We start from the raw sequence: 21,169 nt of genomic DNA on the forward strand, positions 1-21,169 counted from the left end.
TCACACTTTGGTGAATCGAGCCATAAGTATCTCAGATTTTTCTTTTTTTTTTTCTTTAGTAAAATTCAGTTACTAAAGATAGTCATAAATGAATAATTTAATTAGAAAATATAACCGGTGTATTTATATTAATCTAAATAACATTAAAAGGCTGGTTTTACACAGAAATTAGAGATCAGAATTGAGACAGCCAGGCTGGAATGTGCTCAATTCCAGCAGTATTTTAGAAAAGGTTCTGCTCACATAGATCTTATCTAACATACCTACAGCTGTGCACATGTATTTGCTGGCACATACAGCGGGATGAATGGCAGAAATCTGGCAGCTTCTCCATGGATATAGCAGCAATCCCATGCAGAAGTAGTGATTTCACAATTTGCACATGTAAGTGGCACCACTTCTATGTGTAGCTGCCCCATTTTATAAACCTACAAAATGTAAATGCCACCAACTTAATTTGGATTCATTTTAGAAGCAGAAATAAACAGAGGATTCAGAAGAATGACTCCTTTAATCCCTTGGGTAATGCCCTGGCTGAAATGAACAGTTTTTTAAAAAACTCTGTCCGTGGCAATAAGCTGGTATAACACACACCACAGATGTGTATTCCCATTGTGAAATGGGGAATACAAGTATAGATTTTTGCCCCATTCAAATGTTACCCAAACCATGACCTACCATGCCCCCTCCTCATCACCAAAATCACTGTGAAGTGGATCTCCACAAGTAAATAACTTTCTAACATTGCTATTTACACGTGTATAGAATCTATACGTGTAAGTATTGCAATTTACACTTGGAAGTGGTTTTGAAAAAGAGAGGCCTAAAAGTCAGAATTTCAGTTTTTTATTTATTTGTTACATTTATATCCCACATTTCCCCACCTATTTGTAGGCTCAATGTGGCTTATATAGTATCGGAGAGGCATTACAGACTCCGGTGTAAACAAATACAAAGTGATGTTGTGGTAAGATAAAGTTCATGTGGCACAGCCACACTAGGGAATCGTACAACGGAAGAGTTATGTTATGTCCATTACGTTCTTTAGTTTTGCTGTGTTGCAGAGATCAGGCATTTATGTTGGATTGGTAGGGTATGCCTTTTTAAACAGGTTAGTTTTTAGTGTTTTCCGGAAGTTTAGGTGGTCGTTCGTAATTTTCAAGGCTTTTGGTAATGCGTTCCACAGTTGTGTGCTTATGTAGGAAAAACTGGACACATAAGTTGATTTGTATTTGAGTCCTTTCAGCGTGGGTAGTGCAGATTTAGGTACGTTCATGTTGATTCGGATGTGTTTCTAGTTGGTAGGTCGATCAACTTCCAAGTATTTTTTCTTTAGCATGGGTGAATGATGTTTCTGTTTTAGCTTATTAGACTTCTCCTTCAGGATCCATTTCCTTTTTTTCCTCAAACAAAAATGCCGAACATACTCACAGGCTTTATCTCACACTTCAATCTAAAGTGCATAGACACACCTACTGGCAGTGGCAGCCTGTGTCCCACCAATATTCAAAACCAGCAATTTTCCAGTTTCAAGCTATCATCCAGCCTTATCACTTTACTTTTAAAACCTCTTGGTCTTCCTTCAGTGGAGATTATCAAAAACAGACATTCAAAAAATGGAAACAAATCTGATATGTTCAAAATGATCAAGTAAACTTGCTTATCAGTAATGGTGTAACCCTACAAACAGCAGGATAAATCACCTACACAAGTGTCTGATGTTATCCAATGGCAGCAATATAAACTGCTCTCAGAGCTCAAAAAAGATTTTCTACGCATGCACAGGAGTTTTCACATAGCAGACAAAATAGAGGAAGGAAGGAAAAACTATCAAGCAGAAATTGCTGAGAGAATAAATTAGTAAAGATTATTATAGGAGAATAAAACTGATGCTGAAGAGTAAATTAATATCATGGAATAAGATACTGGCTAATAATCAACTGGCACTTCCTGCACTCTCCTACAATTTTGGTATTGTAGACTGGCCTCTTAAAAACCTTGAAAAACTAGATGTGAATAAGAAAACTCGTCCATGCTCACAAGGTGATCTATAATAATCAGTGTATTCCAAGACCATACATTCCTAGATCTGAAGGAGGAATGGTTCTCATAAAAATAGATTATACCTATCGAGATACTATCATAGGACTCCAGGCTTACTTACCAGCATCATCAGATCTCAACAAGTGCTGAAATATGAAGAAGAAGAAGAAAAAAAAAAAACAAAGATCCAGAATCCAGTTCCAACAAGCAGAAGTAATGGGTATCAAAAGAGAAGGAAGCAACAGAATTTTAAAAAACTCTGAGGAATTGGATCAGTATGGCAAAAACAAGTAGCAACTGTGTAAGTACAGCAGGCTGTACAAAGTGGTACTCCAGGAACCATTTGTTGATCAAAACCATACACATGAATGGTTAAGGAGCGGTAAACTGAAACCCAAGGATGAGCGATTGATAGCTGCAGCCCTGCAGCCGAGGACAGCAGAATACAGACAAGATTGTTTAAAGGAAAAAACTGGTGCACGAGGCATCTGTAGATTCTGTAAGAAGGAACTAGAACAATGGCGTACCAAGGGCAGGGTGGTGGGGGCGGGGCAGTGCATGCTCTAAAGGGGTGCAGGGAACAGTCATGCGGCTGTCAGCTCCGCCGGCTCCCTGCTCCCTCTGATGTTACTTCTGGGGCAGGGAACCAGTGGGGCTGACAGTTGCGCGGCTGCTTCCTGCATCCTTGGGAGGCGAGAGCAATGCGCTTTGGGGGTGGTGATGCATCGGGGGGGGGGGGGGTTGTGATTCGCGGGAGGGGGTGAGTCGCTGGAGGGGGGAGGGGGCACGGCGATCTGCCCTGGGTGGTAGCCAACCTAGGAACACCACTGAGCTAGAAACAGTTACTCAATGCAATCTCTTGAACCACAGACATTGGTAGTTATTACTTGAAGGGGAAATAGTTTTGTCTGTGTCATGTCTAGCAGACCTCTTATGAAATCCAGTTCAAATGAGACTTACCTGTGACTTTGGGTAATTCTTGATGAACCCTATTGACTCCAGCACCCAGTTAGGTCAGCAGCTACTAGAAGGTTCTCTGCATGAATACTAGTAAAAACATAGTTAGGTTCTCTTGGAGGCAATGAAAACCCTATCCCAGGCTTTGGCTAAGAAGCAGGTTAAGGTTTTGGGGCTCTCTGCTTCTAGGACAAGAGTGAGTTCTCTACTGAGTTTGTCTGGAGTGAGCAGGAGGAGGATACCTATACCTTTGAGACTAGTGAGCCTTCCCTTGACCCCATTCGCATACTTCCTGGAAGAAGAAGCTGAGTTAAAGGTGGACCAGGAGAGGAACTTCAGAGTTTCAAAGTGTTTTTTTTAAATATTTGCCTCTTCATTTCGTCTCCAAAGAAAGTCTCTCTGTGGTACTACATGTCAGCATGCTTTTCCTGCATATCATAACGGAAATCAGTGTCATCTTCTCATGAGAGTCTGTGGGCTCCAATACCCACAGCAGAAACATAGAAAATAATGGCAGATAAAGACCATATGGCCTATCCAGTCTACCCCTCCATAGTGTCTACTATCCTTTCCTTTCCCTTACAGATCAGTCCTAAGTACTTGTCTCAAGCTCTCTTAAATTCAGATAGTCTGTCTCTACCACCTTCACCAGGAGGCTGTTCAACCGATTCACCACCCTTTCTGTAAAGACGTATTTCCTTAGATTATTCAACCCTTTCAGCTCTATCTTATTCCCCCTCATTCCAGAGCTTCCTTTGAATTAAGACTTGCCTTCTGTGCATTTATGCCATGGAGGTATTTAAATGTATCTATCATAATCTCCTCTCTTCCACCTTTCTTCCAAAGTATTGAGATCTTTAAGTCTGTCCCATATGCTTTTTGATGAAGTACACTAATGATTTTAGCAGCCTCCTTTCAGACTGACAGCATTCTATTTATATCTTTTAGAAGGTGTGGTCTTCAGAATTGTACATAGCAAGGCCAGCGCTAGACATGACGAGGGTCAGGGCAGATGCTAGGGAGGGGGCCCCATAGCTTGTTTGTAGATTGTCCCTCTTTCAACTTCAGGCAGGTTTGGGGCCCCCAGCGACATGGGGTCCCAGGGCAATTGTCTTATTTGTCCACCACTAATGCCAGCCCTGGTACATAGTACTCTAAATGGGGCCTCACCAGAGACTTATACAAAGGCATTATCACCTTCTTTTCCTACTGGCCATACCTATTCCTCTTCACCCAAGAATCCTTCTGGCTTTTGCCATTGCCTTTTTTACCTGTTTTACCTTAAGATGTTCAGATACTATCACCTCATGTCCCATTCTTCTTTGATGCATAGAAATACTTAATCCCCATACTGTATTGATCCCTCAGGCTTTTGCAGTCCAAATGTGTAACCCTGCATTTATAAGCATTAAAGCTTAGCTGTCAAATTCTAAACCATGCTACAAGCTTCGCTAGAATCCTCACTCATGCTATTCACAACATTGGGGTGTCTACCCTATTACAGAATTTGGGACTCAATTCTGTAAATGGTGCCCAAAATTGGGCACCCCATAAAAAATGCACGCTAAGCGCTATTCTATAAACGGAGCTCCAAGTTGGGCACCATTTATAAAACAGCATTTAGTGTCAGGATCAATGCCCTGGTATACATCCTCTGAATTATATAACACTGCAAGCAAATCCTAAAACTACCCCTCATTCACCCATGCCTCTCCCATGATAACACCCCCTTCTCAGATCCATGCATAAAACTTTAGGTGCTGATCTCTGCAGCACACCACTGATAACATCCCTTTCAAAGTTTGTCTGACAAGTCTTCTCTCCAGTAAAACAATGTTGCCTTGGATCCTATAATCCACTGGATTCCAGAAACCTCACTATCCTCCATTTTAGAAGTGTTTCCAATAATTTAATTACCACAGGGGTCAGACTAACCAGCCTGTAGTTCCCAACCTCCCCATTATTTCCACTTTTGTGGAGAGGAACCACATCCACCCTTCTCCAGTCTTCTGGGACCACTCAAGAATCTAAAGAAGCATTAAAGAGGTCAGACAGCAGAGCTGCCAGAGCTTCTCTAAGGGGCCCTTTTACTAAGCCGCGTAGGCGCCTACACATGCCCAACACGCATCAATTTTGCATTACCACCTGGCTACTGCATGGTCCTCACAGTAATTTCATTACTGGCATGCATCCGCTACGTGTACAGGAAAATATTTTCATTTTCTTGCAGGTGCGCTGAAAAATGGATCTGCACACACCCAAAACCTGCACCTACACTACCGTAGGCCATTTTTCAGCGCGCCTTTGTAAAAGGATCCCTCAGTTCCTTCAGCATCCTCAGATATATCCCATACATCCCTATTGCTCTGTAAAAACTTTTAGTTTAGCTAGTTCCTCACGAACAGTGATATCTGAACATCGTTCAAGATCTACCACACATCCATTTATATTAGTACTTGTCTTTTGCAGTCCTACTCCTAGTCCTTCATCTGTGAACAAAGATTAGAAATATTTGTTAACAATGCTGCTCTATCTTTATCAGCTTCTATATGTTGCTCTCCTTCATGCTGTAGCCTCACAATGTCACTTTTGCACTTTCTCCTATCCCTATCTAAAAAAAAGTCTTCTCTTAGCTTTCCCAGGTATTATTGCCTATTTTTATCTTTCTGCAATCTCCATTAGTCTATGCAGGAAAACCTCTTTTTCCTTATCATCTCAGACTACTTTTGAGAACCAAAGTGGTCTTTTCTTCCTTTGCTGCCCTTAAAATAGTTTCTTTAAGTTTTGCCCATTGCTTTTCTACTTTCCCAGATGTTCCCATCCAGCTAACAACTTCTTGAGGTATTCCTCCACCCTGGAAAAGTTAGTTCTTTTGAAATCTAAAATGTCCACTTTTAAATAAACCCTCTCCCCGCATGTCTTAATATTGAATTATACTATTCCTTTTCCACTGTACGTGAGACGATCACCCACTATAACATCAGAAACACAAGTATCATGTCTAGTATGGCCTCCTTCCATTACCAATTGCTGAAACAGGTCTCCTGGTAAAGAATCTAGGATTTCCCTACTTCTAAATGACCCTGCAACACAAATGATTCAATCAAATTCACCTATTAGTAGTACTCCAATGTTTCGGGGTTTGTTTGTTTTTTGATTGGGGTCATCTTTGACTCTTCTCTCTCCTTCTCTGCTCATATCCAGCAGATTGCCAAGACCTGTCGTTTCTTTCTTTACAACATCCGTAAAATCCGCCCCTTTCTTTCCGAGCACTCTACCAAAACCCTCATCCACACCCTTGTCACATCTCGTTTAGACTACTGCAATCTGCTTCTTGCTGGCCTCCCACTTAGTCACCTCTCCCTTCTCCAGTCGGTTCAAAACTCTGCTGCCTGTCTCATCTTCCGCCAGGGTCGCTTTACTCATACTACCCCTCTCCTCAAGACCCTTCACTGGCTCCCTATCCATTTTCGCATCCTGTTCAAACTTCTTCTACTAACCTATAAATGTACTCACTCTGCTGCTCCCAAGTATCTCTCCACACTCATCCTTCCCTACACCCCTTCCCATGCACTCCGCTCCATGGATAAATCCTTCTTATCTGTTCCCTTCTGCACTACTGCCAACTCCAGACTTCGCGCCTTCTGTCTCGCTGCACCCTACGCCTGGAATAAACTTCCTGAGCCCCTACGTCTTGCCCCATCCTTGGCCACCTTTAAATCTAGACTGAAAGCCCACCTGAAAGCTTTTGACTCGTAACCACTTGTAACCACTCGCCTCCACCTACCCTCCTCTCTTCCTTCCCGTTCACATTAATTGATTTGATTTGCTTACTTTATTTATTTTTTGTCTATTAGATTGTAAGCTCTTTGAGCAGGGACTGTCTTTCTTCTATGTTTGTGCAGCGCTGCGTACGCCTTGTAGCGCTATAGAAATGCTAAATAGTAGTAGTAGTAGTAGTATGTTTACATTGGGTTACAGCAGAGAGATTGAATGAATTCTTTGCTTCGGTCTTCACCGAGGAAGATTTGGGTGGGATACCGGTGTCGGAAATGGTATTTCAAGCGGACGAGTCAGAGAAACTTACTGACATCACGGTAAACCTGGAGGACGTAATGGGGCAGTTCAGCAAACTGAAGAGTAGCAAATCTCCTGGACTGGATGGTATTCATCCTAGAGTTCTGATAGAACTGAAAAATGAGCTTGAGGAGCTACTGTTAGTGATATGCAATTTATCCTTAAAATCGAGCGTGGTACCGGAAGATTGGAGGGTAGCCAATGTAACGCCGATTTTTTTAAAAAGGTTCCAGGGGAGATCCGGGAAATTATAGACCAGTGAGTCTGCCGTCGGTGCCAGGGAAAATGGTAGAGGCTATTATCAAAAACAAAATTACAGAGCACATCCAAGGACATGTATTACTGAGACCAAGTCAGCAAGGCTTTTGTGTGGGGAAATCTTGCCTGACCAATTTACTTCAATTCTTTGAAGGAGTAAACAAACATGTGGACAAAGGGGAGCCGGTTGATATTGTGTATCTGGATTTTCAAAAGGCGTTTGATAAGGTGCCTCATGAAAGGCTACAGAGGAAATTGGAGGGTCATGGGATAGGAGGAAATGTCCTATTGTGGATTAAAAACTGGTTGAAGGATAGGAAACAGAGAGTGGGTTTAAATGGGCAGTATTCACAATGGGGAAGGGTAGTTAGTGGGGTTCCTCAGGGGTCTGTGCTAGGACCATTGCTTTTTAATATATTTATAAATGATTTAGAGATGGGAGTAACTAGCGAGGTAATTAAATTTACTGATGACACAAAGTTATTCAAAGTCGTTAACTTGCAACAGGTTTGTGAAAAATTACAGAAGGACCTTACGAGACTGGGAGACTGGGCGGTTAAATGGCAGATGACGTTTAATGTGAGCAAGTGCAAGGTGATGCATGTGGGGGAAAAAAGAACCTGAATTATAGCTACGTCATGCAAGGTTCCACGTTAGGGGTTACGGACCAAGAAAGGGATCTGGGTGTCGTCGTCGATAATACACTGAAACCTTCTGCTCAGTGTGCTGCTGTGGCTAGGAAAGTGAATAGAATGTTGGGTATTATTAGGAAAGGTATGGAAAACAGGTGTGAGGATGTTATAATGCCGTTGTATCGCTCCATCGTGCGACCGCACCTTGAGTATTGTGTTCAATTCTGGTTGCCGCATCTCAAGAAAGATATAGTAGAATTGGAAAAGGTGCAGCGAAGGGCGACTAAAATGATAGTGGGGATGGGACGACTTCCCTATGAAGAAAGACTAAGGAGGCTAGGGCTTTTCAGCTTGGAGAACAGACGGCTGAGGGGAGACATGATAGAGGTATATAAAATAATGAGTGGAGTGGAACAGGTGGATGTGAAGCGTCTGTTCACGCTTTCCAAAAATACTAGGACTACAGGGCATGCAATGAAACTACAGTGTAGTAAATTTAAAACAAATTGGAGAAACATTTTCTACACCCAACACATAATTAAACTCTGGAATTTGTTGCCGGAGAACGTGGTGAAGTTTTAAAAGTTGGCAGAGTTTAAAAAGGGGTTAGACGGTTTCCTAAAGGACAAGTCCATAAACCACTACTAAATGGACTTGGGAAAAATTCACAATTCCAGGAATAACATGTATAGAATATTTGTACGTTTGGGAAGCTTGCCAGGTGCCCTTGGCCTGGATTGGCCGCTGTTGTGGACAGGATGCTGGGCTCGATGGACCCTTGGTCTTTTCCCAGTGTGGAATTATTTATATACTTATGTACATAAATGTAAAAATAAATTAAATTAAATAAATAAATAGCAGCTATATTGTGAATATCATCAATCAAGTCTCAGTCTACTTCTTATGCCTGCAAAGGATGCATATATATCACACCACTGTAAACAGATTTTCCATTTACTTTTTTTTTTCAGAAAGCATTTCTGACATTTTGCCAGGTGGATGTCTAATGTTATCTCTCCTCCATGGTTAACAAAATGCTGAATACCATAAGGCTCCCCCCACTGTCACTGATATTCAACATCTTCATGGAACCTTTGGGTAGAAAGCTAGAAAAATGTGGCTTTAAATCTTACAAATACACAGAAAATGTAATGATCTATATTCCCTTTACAGGGAATATTAATAGCATATAAAATGGTCAAATTAGGCGTAGACACAAAGGACACTTGGGCTTCAACCTTTTGACAGTAACTAAACAAATGAAAGACTAAACTACTAGAGATTAATAATCAATACCACCCAACATCAGAAAATACTATTAGGATTGGTCTTCTAGTTACCCTCTAGAATAAAACTTTAAAATCCTGAGAGTCATAATAGACCAACACGTAACACTTGATAAACAAACAGTTATTACAAAGTTGTTCAAGATACTATGGAAACTAAGATGATTTATTTTTTATTAATTAGACTTAGCTCATTCTCCACTACCACATTTCGTATCCTTCTTCAGTCACTAATTCTGTCCCAAATTGACTATTGCAATGGGATTTATGCTGGTTGTAAGGAATCAACTATAAAAAAAACTCCAAACCTCACAAAATACTGCCGCACGCCTGAACTTTAAGAGATCCCATTAAAATCACTGTACTAGTCTTCCAAATACTATATGGAATGGCCCCAGACTACACATGTACCCCTATCACTCCTCAGCTAAGGTACACTTTGCAAGATAGCTGGCACTGCCTATTACTTGTTTTCCAGGTTTCAAAGGAATACTACATAAATCCATTGACATCATGGGATTCTGCTAACTTGTAACACAAACATGTAACTCACTACCATGAAGTTTTGGTCAGATAACAGAATACCTAACATGTTTGTATAATTCTTCAATCCCATCTCTTCAAGCCTTTTTTATTAGATGCAGGCTAGGTATCAAATCATTGGTACACTAACTATATCTGAACAGTACATTAATGTTTAAATATTTTAATTGAATTACATATTTACTGGAATTACTAACTGTATTACAACTGTACTATAATCTGTTTTATTGTAAGCCACATTGAACTGAACTTAGTTTGGATAATGTGGGACATATATGAACCAAATAAAGCAAAGAAAAGCTACGAAAATGGTATGGGATTTGTGTTGCAAACCATACAAGGAGAGACTTGCTGACCTGAACACGTATACCTTGGAGGAAAGGAGAAACAGGGGTGATATGATTCAGACATTCAAATAATTGAAAGGTATTAATCCGCAAACGAACCTTTTCCGGAGACGGGAAGGCGGTAGAACTAGAGGACATGAATTGAAGTTGAAGGGGGGCAGACTCAGGACTAATGTCAGGAAGTATTTTTTCACGGAGAGGGTGGTGGATATGTGGAATGCCCTCCCGTGGGAGGTGGTGAAGATGAAAATGGTAATGGGAAATGGGACTTGATATACCGCCTTTCTGTTACTTTGCAACTACATTCAAAGCGGTTTACATATATACAGGTACTTACTTTGTACCTGGGGCAATGGAGGGTTAAGTGACTTGCCCACAGTCACAAGGAGCTGCAGTGGGAATCGAACCCAGTTTCCCAGAATCAAAGTCTGGTAATGGAATTCAAACATGCGTGGGATAACACAAAGGAATCCTGCTTAGAAGGAATGGTTCCATGGAATCTTAGTGGAGATTGGGTGGCAACACCGGTAATTGGAAACAAAACGGGAACTGGGCAGACTTCTACGGTCTACGCCCTGATCGTGACTGAATAGATAAGGGATGGGCTGGAGTGCAAATTTAAGGGGCTTCGATGTTAGCTTCAGAACTTAGTACAAGAACAGTACTGGGCAGACTTCTACGGTCTGTGCCCTGAGAAAGGAAAGGACAAATAAACTCGGGTATACATATAAAGTATCACATACCATGTAAAATGAGTTTATCTTGTTGGGCAGACTGTATGGACCATATAGGTCTTTATCTGCTGTCATTTACTATGTTACTATGTAAAGTTAAGGTATATAAGACTAAAATGCAATGAATGAGTGAATGGTCATGTGTTGTATTTCTTTCAAATAGTTTATGGCGTTCTTCTCTAATTTTACAAGTTTTACTGTGAATCATTCTGACTTTGTTCAAAAGAGGGGTACAGCAACTTCTCCTGAAGGAGAGAGTCCATGAAGTTCTATGCAGAGTATTTCATATATATTGGCCCACAAAGAATGGCTAAGAACATATAAGAAGGGCCACACACAGTCCATCAAGCCCAGTCTGGGTCAAAAGAACCCGGAAGACCCCAAAAAGTTGACCTATTTCTCATACCTTATTTCTAGGAATAAGTAATGACTCTCCCAATGTTATCTGGCTAATAATTTTATATGAACTATTCCTCTAAGAATGTGTGCCAACCTCTTTTGATCCCCATTATGCCAGTTGCCTTGACCATGTCATTTGGCAACAAGTTCCATTGCTTAATTATAAAATACATGAAAAAAATGCTACTGTCTTTTGTTTTCAATATGTGATTATTAGTTTCTTGGCCTCTACTCTTCTTCTAGTTGTTCTTAGGTTTACTTCTGGGGAAATTCTTAACAAAAAACTGAAGAATAAAAACTCTAAAACTTATGTGCACAATATTAAAAATTCTGCAGATTCTGCATAGTTTATGGTTTGTTTGTTTTTTTCACAGAAAATGAAGATACATACCTGTAGCAGGTATTCTCTGAGGACAGCAGGCTCAATATTCTTACGCATGGGTCATCGTCTGCGATGACCCAGGAGATAGAAGAAATCTTCAAAAGCTCCAGAACCTTCCTGAACATTCCGCCGCTTCGGCCAACCCACCGCGTATGCGTGGGCGACTTCCTGCCCACGACGTGAATGTGCAGTGATCAGTTTAATTGAGAGCAAAACCAAATAAGTGAAACAACTCCAATGGGAAGGCGGGAGGGTTGTAAGAATATTGAGCCTGCTGTCCTTGGAGAATACCTGCTACAGGTATGCATCTTCATTTTCTCCGAGGACAAGCAGGCTCAATATTCTTACGCATGGGGTATCCCTAGCCCCCAGGCTCACTCAAAACAATAAACATTGGTCAATTTGGCCTCATAACAGAGATTGATCTGAAAATAAATTCAACTAGGTGAGAGCGCAGCCTGGAACAAAACAGAAATGGGCCTAGGAGGGTGGAGTTGGATTCTAAACCCCGAACAGATTCTGCAGCACCGACTGCCCAAACCAACTGTTGCATCAGGTATCCTGCTGAAGGCAGTAGTGAGATGTGAACGTGTGGACTGATGACCATGTTGCAGCCTTGCAAATCTCCTCAATAGAGGCTGACTTCAAGTAAGCCACTGACGCAGCCATGGCTCTAACATTATGAACCGTGACATGACCCTCTAGAGTCAGCCCAGCTTGGGCATAAGTGAAGGAAATGCAATCTGCTAGCCAATTGGAGATGGTGCATTTCCTGATGGCGACTCCCCTCATTAACAAGGTTAATGCATCTAGGCTTAATAAATGTGTAGCAGATAAGAATGTGATCAAGCTTCAAACAAAACCCTAAAATGGTGATAGAACAAGAAAGCGAAGATATTTACCTGTAGCAGGCATTCTCCGAAGACAGCAGGCTGATTGTTCTCACATGTGGGTCAGCGTCCACGGCGGCCCCAGGAATGGAGATTTTCCAGCAAAATCTTCCAAAACCTTTGCGACAGCCAGTAGAGCGCGGAACGGAAGCACCGCACATGTGCGGCCATCTTCCTGCCCGCGCGCGTCCGTTCCCGCCTCAGTTACAAATGAAAAGCAAATAAAGCAGAACACAACAACTCCAAAGGGGAGGAGGGTGAGTTGGTGAGAACAATCTGCCTGTGTCCTCGGAGAATACCTGCTACAGGTAAGTATCTTTGCTTTCTCCGAGGACAAGCAGGCTGCTTGTTCTCACATGTGGGGTATCCCTAGCCCCCAGGCTCACTCAAAACAACAAAGAAAGGTCAATTGGGCCTCGCAACGGCGAGGACAGAACAGAGATTGACCTATGAAGAACAACTAACTGAGAGTGCTGCCTGGAACAGAACAAAAATGGGTCTAGGGGGGTGGGGTTGGATTCTAAACCCCAAACAGATTCTGCAGCACCGACTGCCTGAACCGACTGTCGTGTTGGGTATCCGGCTGAAGGCAGTAATGAGATGTGAATGTGTGGACTGATGACCACATCGCAGCTTTGCAAATCTCTTCAATAGTGGCTGAATTCAAGTGAGCCACTGACGCTGCCATGGATCTAACACTATGAGCCGTGACATGACCCTCAAGAGTCAGCCCAGCTTGGGCATAAGTGAAGGATATGCAATCTGCTAGCCAATTTGAAATGGTGCGTTTCCCGACAGCGACTCCCTTCCTGTTGGGATCAAAAGAGACAAACATTTGGGCAGACTGTCTGAAGGGGCTTGTCCGCTCCACATAGAAGGACAATGCTCTCTTGCAGTCCAATGTATGCAACTGACGTTCAGCAGAGCGAGTATGAGGACGGGGAAAAAATGTTGGCAAGACAATTGACTGGTTCAGATGGAACTCCGACACCACCTTCAGCAAGAACTTAGGGTGCATACGGAGGACTACTCTGTTATGATGAAATTTAGTATAAGAAGCATGGGCTACCAAGGCTTGGAGCTCACTGACTCTACGAGCTGAAGTAACCGCCACCAAGGAAGCGAAGTCTACGCTCTCAACATCCAGGCCGAGAGAGCCAGGGACTGGAGGTCGGGATGCAGAAGCGCCCCCTCGTTCCGAGTGATGAGGGTTGGAAAACACTCCAATCTCCACGGCTCTTCGTCGGACAACTCCAGAAGAAGAGGGAACCAAATCTGACGCGGCCAAAAAGGCGCAATCAGAATAATGGTTCCATGGTCTTGTTTGAGTTTCAGCAAAGTCTTCCCCACCAAAGGTATGGGAGGATAAACGTACAGAAGGCCCATCCCCCAATGAAGGAGAAAGGCATCTGACACTAGCCTGTCGTGGGCCTGAAGTCTGGAACAGAACTGAGGGAGCATATGATTGAGCTGAGTGGCAAAAAGATCCACAAAGGGGGTGCCCCACTCTCGGAAGATCTTGTGAACAACTCTGCAGTTGAGCGACCACTCGTGAGGTTGCATTATCCTGCTCAATCTGTCGGCCAGACTGTTGTTTACGTCTGCCAGATACGTGGCCTGGAGAAACATGCCATGACGGCGAGCCCAAAGCCAGATCTGGACGGCCTCCCAACACAGGGGGCGAGATCCGGTGCTCCCCTGCTTGTTGACATAATACATGGCAACCTGGTTGTCTGTCTGAATTTGAATAATTTGTTTGGACAGCCGATCTCTGAAAAACTTCAGAGCATTCCAGATCGCTCGCAGCTCCAGGAGATTGACCTGAAGACCTGATTTCTGGAGGGACCAAGCTCCCTGAGTGTGGAGCCCATCTACATGTGCTCCCCACCCCAGGAGAGATGCATTCGTGGTCAGCACTTTTTGAGGCTGAGGAATCTGGAAGGGACATCCCAGGGTCAAATTGGATCAAATTGTCAACCACTGAAGGGAATTGTGAAAATCGGTGGACAGCTGGATCACATCCTCTAGATTCCCCGCAGCTTGATACCACTGGGAAGCTAGGGTCCATTGAGCAGATCTCATCTGCAGGTGTGCCATGGGCGTCACATGAACTGTGGAGGCCATATGGCCTAGAAGTCTCAATATCTGCTGAGCCGTGATCTGCTGAGATGGCCTGGCCATGGAAACGACAGAAGGTTATCTGCTCTCGTCTCGGGAAGATAGGCCCGAGCTGTCTGCGAGTCCAGCAGAGCTCCTATGAATTCTAGTCGTTGAACTGGAAGGTAGGACTTTAGATAATTGATGACAAACCCTAGTAGCTCCAAGAATTGAATAGTCATTTGCATGGACTGTAGATCTCCTGCCTCTGAGGTGTTCTTCACCAGCCAATCGTCAAGATAAGGGAACACATGCACTCCCAGTCTGCGTAGTGACGCTGCAACCACCGCCAGGCATTTTGTAAACACCCTGGGCGCAGAGGCAAGCCCAAAGGGCAGAACACAATATTAAAAGTGCTGTGTTCCCAGATGGAATTACAGATGCTTCCTGTGAGCTGGAAGTATCGGAAAGTGAGTGTAAGCATCCTTTAAGTCCAGAGAGCATAGCCAATCGTTTTTCTGAATCATGGAAAGAAGGGTGCCCAGGGAAACCATCCTAAACCTTTCTCTGACCAGATATTTGTTCAGGACCCTTACATTTAGGATGGGACGCATCCCCCCCCCCCTGTTTTCTTTTGCACAAGGAAGTACCTGGAATAGAATCCCAGCCCTTCTTGCCCTGGTGGAACGGGCTCGACCGCATTCGCGCTGAGAAGGGCAGAGAGTTCCTCGGCAAGTAGCTGCCTGTGCTGGAAGCTGCAAGACTGAGCTCCCCAGTGGACAATTTGGAGGTTAGGAGATCAAATTGAGGGAGTACCCCCAACCGGACTATTTAAAGAACCCACCGGTCGGAGGTTATGAGAGGCCACCTTTGGTGAAAAAATTTTAACCTCCCTCCAACCGGTAGATCGTCCAACACAGGTACGTTTATGGCGGCTATGCTCAGCTGGAACCAGTCAAAAGCCCGTCCATTGCTTTTGCTGGGGAGCTGCAGGGGCCAGTCTGGGCGCACGCTGTTGAAGTGAACGAGTGCGCTGGGGCTGAGCCTGAGAAGGCTGTCGGGAAGGTGGATTGTACTTACACTTATTGTAAGCATAGGGAGCATTCCTCCTTCCCCGGAAAAATCATCTACCTGTTGAGGTAGATGCTGAAGGCGCCTGGTGGGAGAGTTTGTCGAGGGCAGTTTCCCGCTGGTGGAGCTGCTCTACCACCTGCTCGACCTTCTCACCAAAAATATTATCCCCCCCGGCAAGGAACATCAGCAAGCCGCTGCTGGGTCTGATTGTTCAGGTCAGAGGCAAGCAGCCATGAGAGTCTGAGCATCACTATACCTTGAGCAGCAGATCTGGATGCAACATCAAAAGTGTCATAAGCACCCCTGGACAGCAATTTACGACATGCCTTCAGCTGCCTGACCACCTCCTGAAAAGGCCTGGCGTGCTCCGGAGGGAGCTTATCCACAAAGTCCGCCAACTGCTTAACATTGTTCCGCATGTGGATGATCGTGTAGAGCTGGTAGGAATGAATTTTGGACACGAGCATAGAGGACTGGTAGGCAATCCTCCCAAAAGAGTCTAAAGTCCTAGCTTCTCGCCCCGGGAGCGCCGAGGCAAAATCTCTAGTACTTCTGGCTCTCTTGAGAGCGGAATCCACAACCGCAGAGTCGTGAGGTAACTGCAACCTCATCAACTCAGGTTCCCCATGGATCCGATATTGGGACTCTGCTTTCTTGGGAATGGTGGGATTAGATAAAGGTTTCATCCAGTTCCTCAGCAATGTCTCCTTGAGGACATTATTCAGAGGGGCAGTGGATGACTCTTTAGGTGGCGAAGGATAGTCCAGGACCTCTAGCATCTCAGTCCTGGGCTCATCTTCATTTACCACAAGGAAGGGAATGCCCACAGACATTTCCCGGACAAAGGAGGAGAAGAACAGACTCTCCGGTGGAGAAAGCTTCCTCTCAGGGGAAGGAGTGGGACCAGAAGGAAAACCACAAGACTCCTCGGAAGAGAAATATCTGGGGTCTTCCCCTTCATCCCAGGAGGCATCCTCCTAGGTATCGGACAAGAGTTCACGAACTACATTCTGAAACCGAGCCCGTCTCGATGCCGAGGAACGATGTCCTCGATGGTGATGCCGAGAGGTCGACTCCCATGCCGGTGGCGATGAAGCTCCCTCCATTGACGTCGAGTCAACCTGGGTGGCAGCCGAGGCCGATGCTGCAAGCAGTACCAGCGTCGGAGACCTCACCACAGGCACTGAGTCAGCTGCCACTTCCATTGTTTGTATCGGAGGCGCAAGCACCCCCCAGTACCGGAACAGAGTGCTGCAGCAGCCCTTCCAGAAGGCCTGGAAGAATGGCTCAGATGCTCTCCTCCAGAGTCACTGTCGAGGAAGCCTGGGAGGCCTGTGCAGGAGTCGAAGTCAGAATCTGTGAAGGCCTGGAAGGCGGTACCGGGATGTCCTGAGATCGACGCACCGACACCTCTTGTATGGAGAGGGAGTGCTCCTCCCGGCGTCGACACTTTCCAGGTGCCAAATCCTTCGACGCCCCAGAGCTCCCGGTACCGTGTCTCGAAGGAGACCGGTGCCGATGCTTCTTAGCCTTCAATCAAAGAACGTCACCGGTACTCCTCAGTACCGACGAGGAGGACGTGGATTCCACTCGCCTCCTCGGGGTCGGGTCCGACAACGGTCGGTCCCGGTGCACCTGCCCAGCAGGAGTCTTCGAGATGGGTGGAGACCCACTGGACGGCTCACTGCTCCCAGCTAAAGGTGAAGTTCAGACAGCCATTACCTGCGCTCCCGATGTCGATGCCATCCCCGGTGCCGATATCGACGCCACCGACTTCGGTACTGATGTCGACGTTGAGGAATCAGTCGGAGCTCCGAAAAGTGGAGAAGTGGCCTAGTGGTTAGGGTGGTGGACTCTGGTCCTGGGGAGCTGAGGAACTGAGTTCGATTCCCACTTCATGCACAGGCAGCTTCTTGTGACTCTGGGCAAGTCACTTACCCCTCCATTGCCCCAGGTACAAATAAGTACCTGTATATAATATGTAAGCCGCATTGAGCCTGCCATGAGTGGGAAAGCGCGGGGTACAAATGTAACAAAAAAAAAAAAAAAAAGAAGGTCCCAAAGAGCTCTTCTCGACGCCTGTGTCCACTTTTTTAAACTCAGACACAACTTACAAGCGTCTGGGCGATGGTCAGGCCCAAGGCACTGGACGCACCAGGAGTGCAGATCAGTGCTCGAGATAGACCGCTGGCACCGAGCACACTTCTTGAAGCCGCTGGGAGGCTTCGATGACATCATTGGAAAAATCGCAGCGGCGAAATCAAATGGCTCAATCGTGCCAACAAAGGGCACAAAAAGGGAGAACTGCGGACGGGCGGCCAAAGAGGCCGCAACGGAAATCGAAAGAAAACTTACCAGGGCAAAAAACTAAGAAAACGAGGCGTTTTTGTTTTTTTTTTTTAACTGGAAACAATAAAGACAAGGAAAAACGCGACCTAAAACAAAAAGAAAGCGCTAAAAGTGAGCAAAGGGCGCCTAAGTTTTCCAGGGATCTATGGGAGAGAGACCGACACGCAGCCACTCTCCACCGCGGAAAAGAAAAAACTGAAGTGGGCGAGAAGATGGCCGCGCATGCGCGGTGCATCCATTTCGCGCTCTACTGGCTGTCGCAAAGGTTTTGGAAGATTTTGCTGGAAAATCTCCGTTCCTGGGGCCGCCGTGGACACCGACCCACATGTGAGAACAAGCAGCCTGCTTGTCCTCTGAGAATACTCAATTACAAAATCCTGAGTGATGGAACAACCGGTTTGGAATCCAGTTATCCTGGAAGTATGTGCTCTGTATGTTTGCTGCTTTTATTATGAATGGTATGGTATGTTTTCTTTCCTATCTCACACTGAAGTTCTTTTTCATTTCTTCTTATTTTATTGTGTATGTTTTTTTTGGGGTTTTTTTTGAAGTGTAAACCAATTTGCCCTGCTTGCCAATTAAAGAGGTATAGAAAGTATGGAATAAATGATGTTCAACAGAAAATGTAGTTGTGACTTAGACATGCATAAGTAAGTGTCCATAGCTCTGCAAGCTAAACACTTGCAGTCTGATGGGCCGATGATCAGAAGCAAACGCAGGCGCTAGGGGCTGTTAGTGCCATACTTGCGCCTGCGTTTGCTACCGCCCCATGATTAGAGTCCCTGAGCGCATGAAACAACATGCTCACAGGCTCTGAACACAATTAGCATACAAATGCATGCAAAACAGGGCTCTTAGCACAAGTAGCATGCAAATGCATGCTAAATCTATTCCTCCCCAATGATCAGCAACCAGCACGGCAAACCCTATGCCATCTCGGAGCAGGCTTTAGGGTTTGCAGACCACTGGGGAGGAATGTATGCTAGCAGCCCCCCCCCCCCCCCCCAGGAGCAGGAACCCCAACTCACCCCCCCCCCCAGTGACACAAAGGCTGAAAGTCTGGCAGAACTCCACTCCCCCCGAATCCCCCCGACACAGGTTCAGGGGGGACTGGAGATCCGCTGGGTCTCCAGCCCTCCTAGCCCCTGTGGCATCTCCTCCCATGAATGGAACCCTGGTGACCCACTGGGCCGCAAGTCAATCCCCTTCCCACCCCTGGTGGTCTTAGTGGCCCTTCCCCACCCCATCTCCCTTATGTGGTATGAAGCCCCAGCCAGCCCATCCCAGGATGCACTGGGCAGGACCGGGCGCTGCCATTTTCGAGGCAGTGACAATGGAAGAGGAGGGAGGCCACCTCCTGCCTCCACGAAGGTAAGGAGTGGGGAATGGCCGCTATGACTACAAGGGGTGGGGTGGGGAGGGGATTGACTCGCGGCCCACTGGGCCACCAGGGCTCCATTCAAGGGAGTGAATGCAAAGGGGTTAGGGGGGCTGGAGACCTCCCAGATCTCCAGCTCCTCGAATGTGTCGGGTGGGTCGGGGTGACTGGAGGCCCACCGGACCTCCAGCCCTCCGTGTCGCTTGACTCGGAGTGGAGGTGCTTGGTGGTCTGGCGGTCCCATGGACCCCCAAAACCCTGTGTTTAACAGGTCTGGGCTTTTGACAGCCTAGACCTGTCAAACAAGTGCGGGAGGATTGGGCCCGAGCGCATGCTCAGGCACAACCCTCCTGCACTTTTACCCTATGACAAGAGTGAATAGCGTGCTTAAATTTGCATGCTATAATCTCTGATCATAGGGGTAGTAAAACCCGCGCTGTTCTAGTGCTATTTTTTAGAGCGCTGTTTGAAACAGCGTGGGGCTTTCGATCATCTGTCCATCAATGACTTGTGAGATCATGTTGAAAGTGTCACTTTGTAGCAAAGCATTGCGGCAACTGAGTGATGAACCGCAGCGTCAAAGGTAGTTTTTGATACACCACTTTAGTGTAATTTAACGTCCACAGCATGGACTGCAGGCATACAGTCCATAAGAATCCAGTCCATTGAATGAAGTCCTTAACATGCTGGGTATTATGTCTAAAAACTTGCAATCAGTGATAAAACAGTAGAATAAATAACATTGTAGTAATGGGTGGATGTGGCACATAATACCCTAATTTGAGTGTACTGAAAACTCCACGCCTCTGTGAAAGTAGACACTCATGTCTATGAAGTCCTTGGTAATGCTCCATAGAACTACTCTTAATGCATGCAGCTTACAAATTCATGAAGCCAAAGTGAAATAACATTGCAATAAACACAAGCAAAAATTGATAATATAATAGCTGTCATAAAGCAAAACAGGTGCAATAAAATCAACAATGCATAAGTATTGCAATTAAAGCTGTACTATTGATAGTGCAATGTAGGTGCATGAAAAACCTATTTGCACTAAAATGACAGTAATATCATTGGAATGTAGTAACTTAATATTATGACAATGCAGGCAAAAATATGAAATAGTAATACCTGGTCTAACCTACAAGATGGAGATAAATAATAGCATACTTGGTGTATATGTACTGTAAGTAAAATCATTACATGGAGAAAACAAATGACACCAGTTAGGTTGCTCTGTCCTGGACATCTGATCAGGAATCTTCCAAAACTGCAGAAATATTTCAATTCATTCTCAATTGCTTGTACTTGAGCCCCAAGAGTAGGCCCTGCTACTTCTTTAGAGGAAACTGGTAAGTAATAAACCATAGTCAATGGAAATATAGTGTTAAGAGGAAATTTTAAAATTTCCATAAGAATTTTTTTTGAAGGAATCAGCATGACTCATACCGATTATTTGGGAGAAATTCAGTACTCACAAATCCAGACTTCTATTAAAGTTCTCTATCTGTTCAAGCTTACACTGAATTACAGTTCTTTCGCTGACAGTAACAGTTTCTTTTACTTCTTTCATATCTACCCGCACTTGCTGAATCTCTCCCATGCAGTCTTGCCTCACCTTATCCATATTTAAAGACATTTCCACCTTACCAGAAAGGTTAGAAAGTTCACCAGTAGCTCTTGAAACAGTATCATCAAGATCAGTGGTGTGCTGGTACATTTT

At 44.8% G+C, this 21,169-nt stretch overlaps 1 protein-coding gene across 3 annotated transcripts in view; it reads right to left on the reverse strand.

The window, feature by feature from the left end:
* FOXP2 (forkhead box P2) overlaps window positions 1-21,169 on the reverse strand; it is a 997,693-nt gene that overhangs the window by 717,856 nt on the left and 258,668 nt on the right. The window lies entirely within an intron of this gene.

Source organism: Microcaecilia unicolor, chromosome 10, assembly GCF_901765095.1.
Source record: "Microcaecilia unicolor chromosome 10, aMicUni1.1, whole genome shotgun sequence".
NCBI lineage: Eukaryota > Metazoa > Chordata > Amphibia > Gymnophiona > Siphonopidae > Microcaecilia > Microcaecilia unicolor.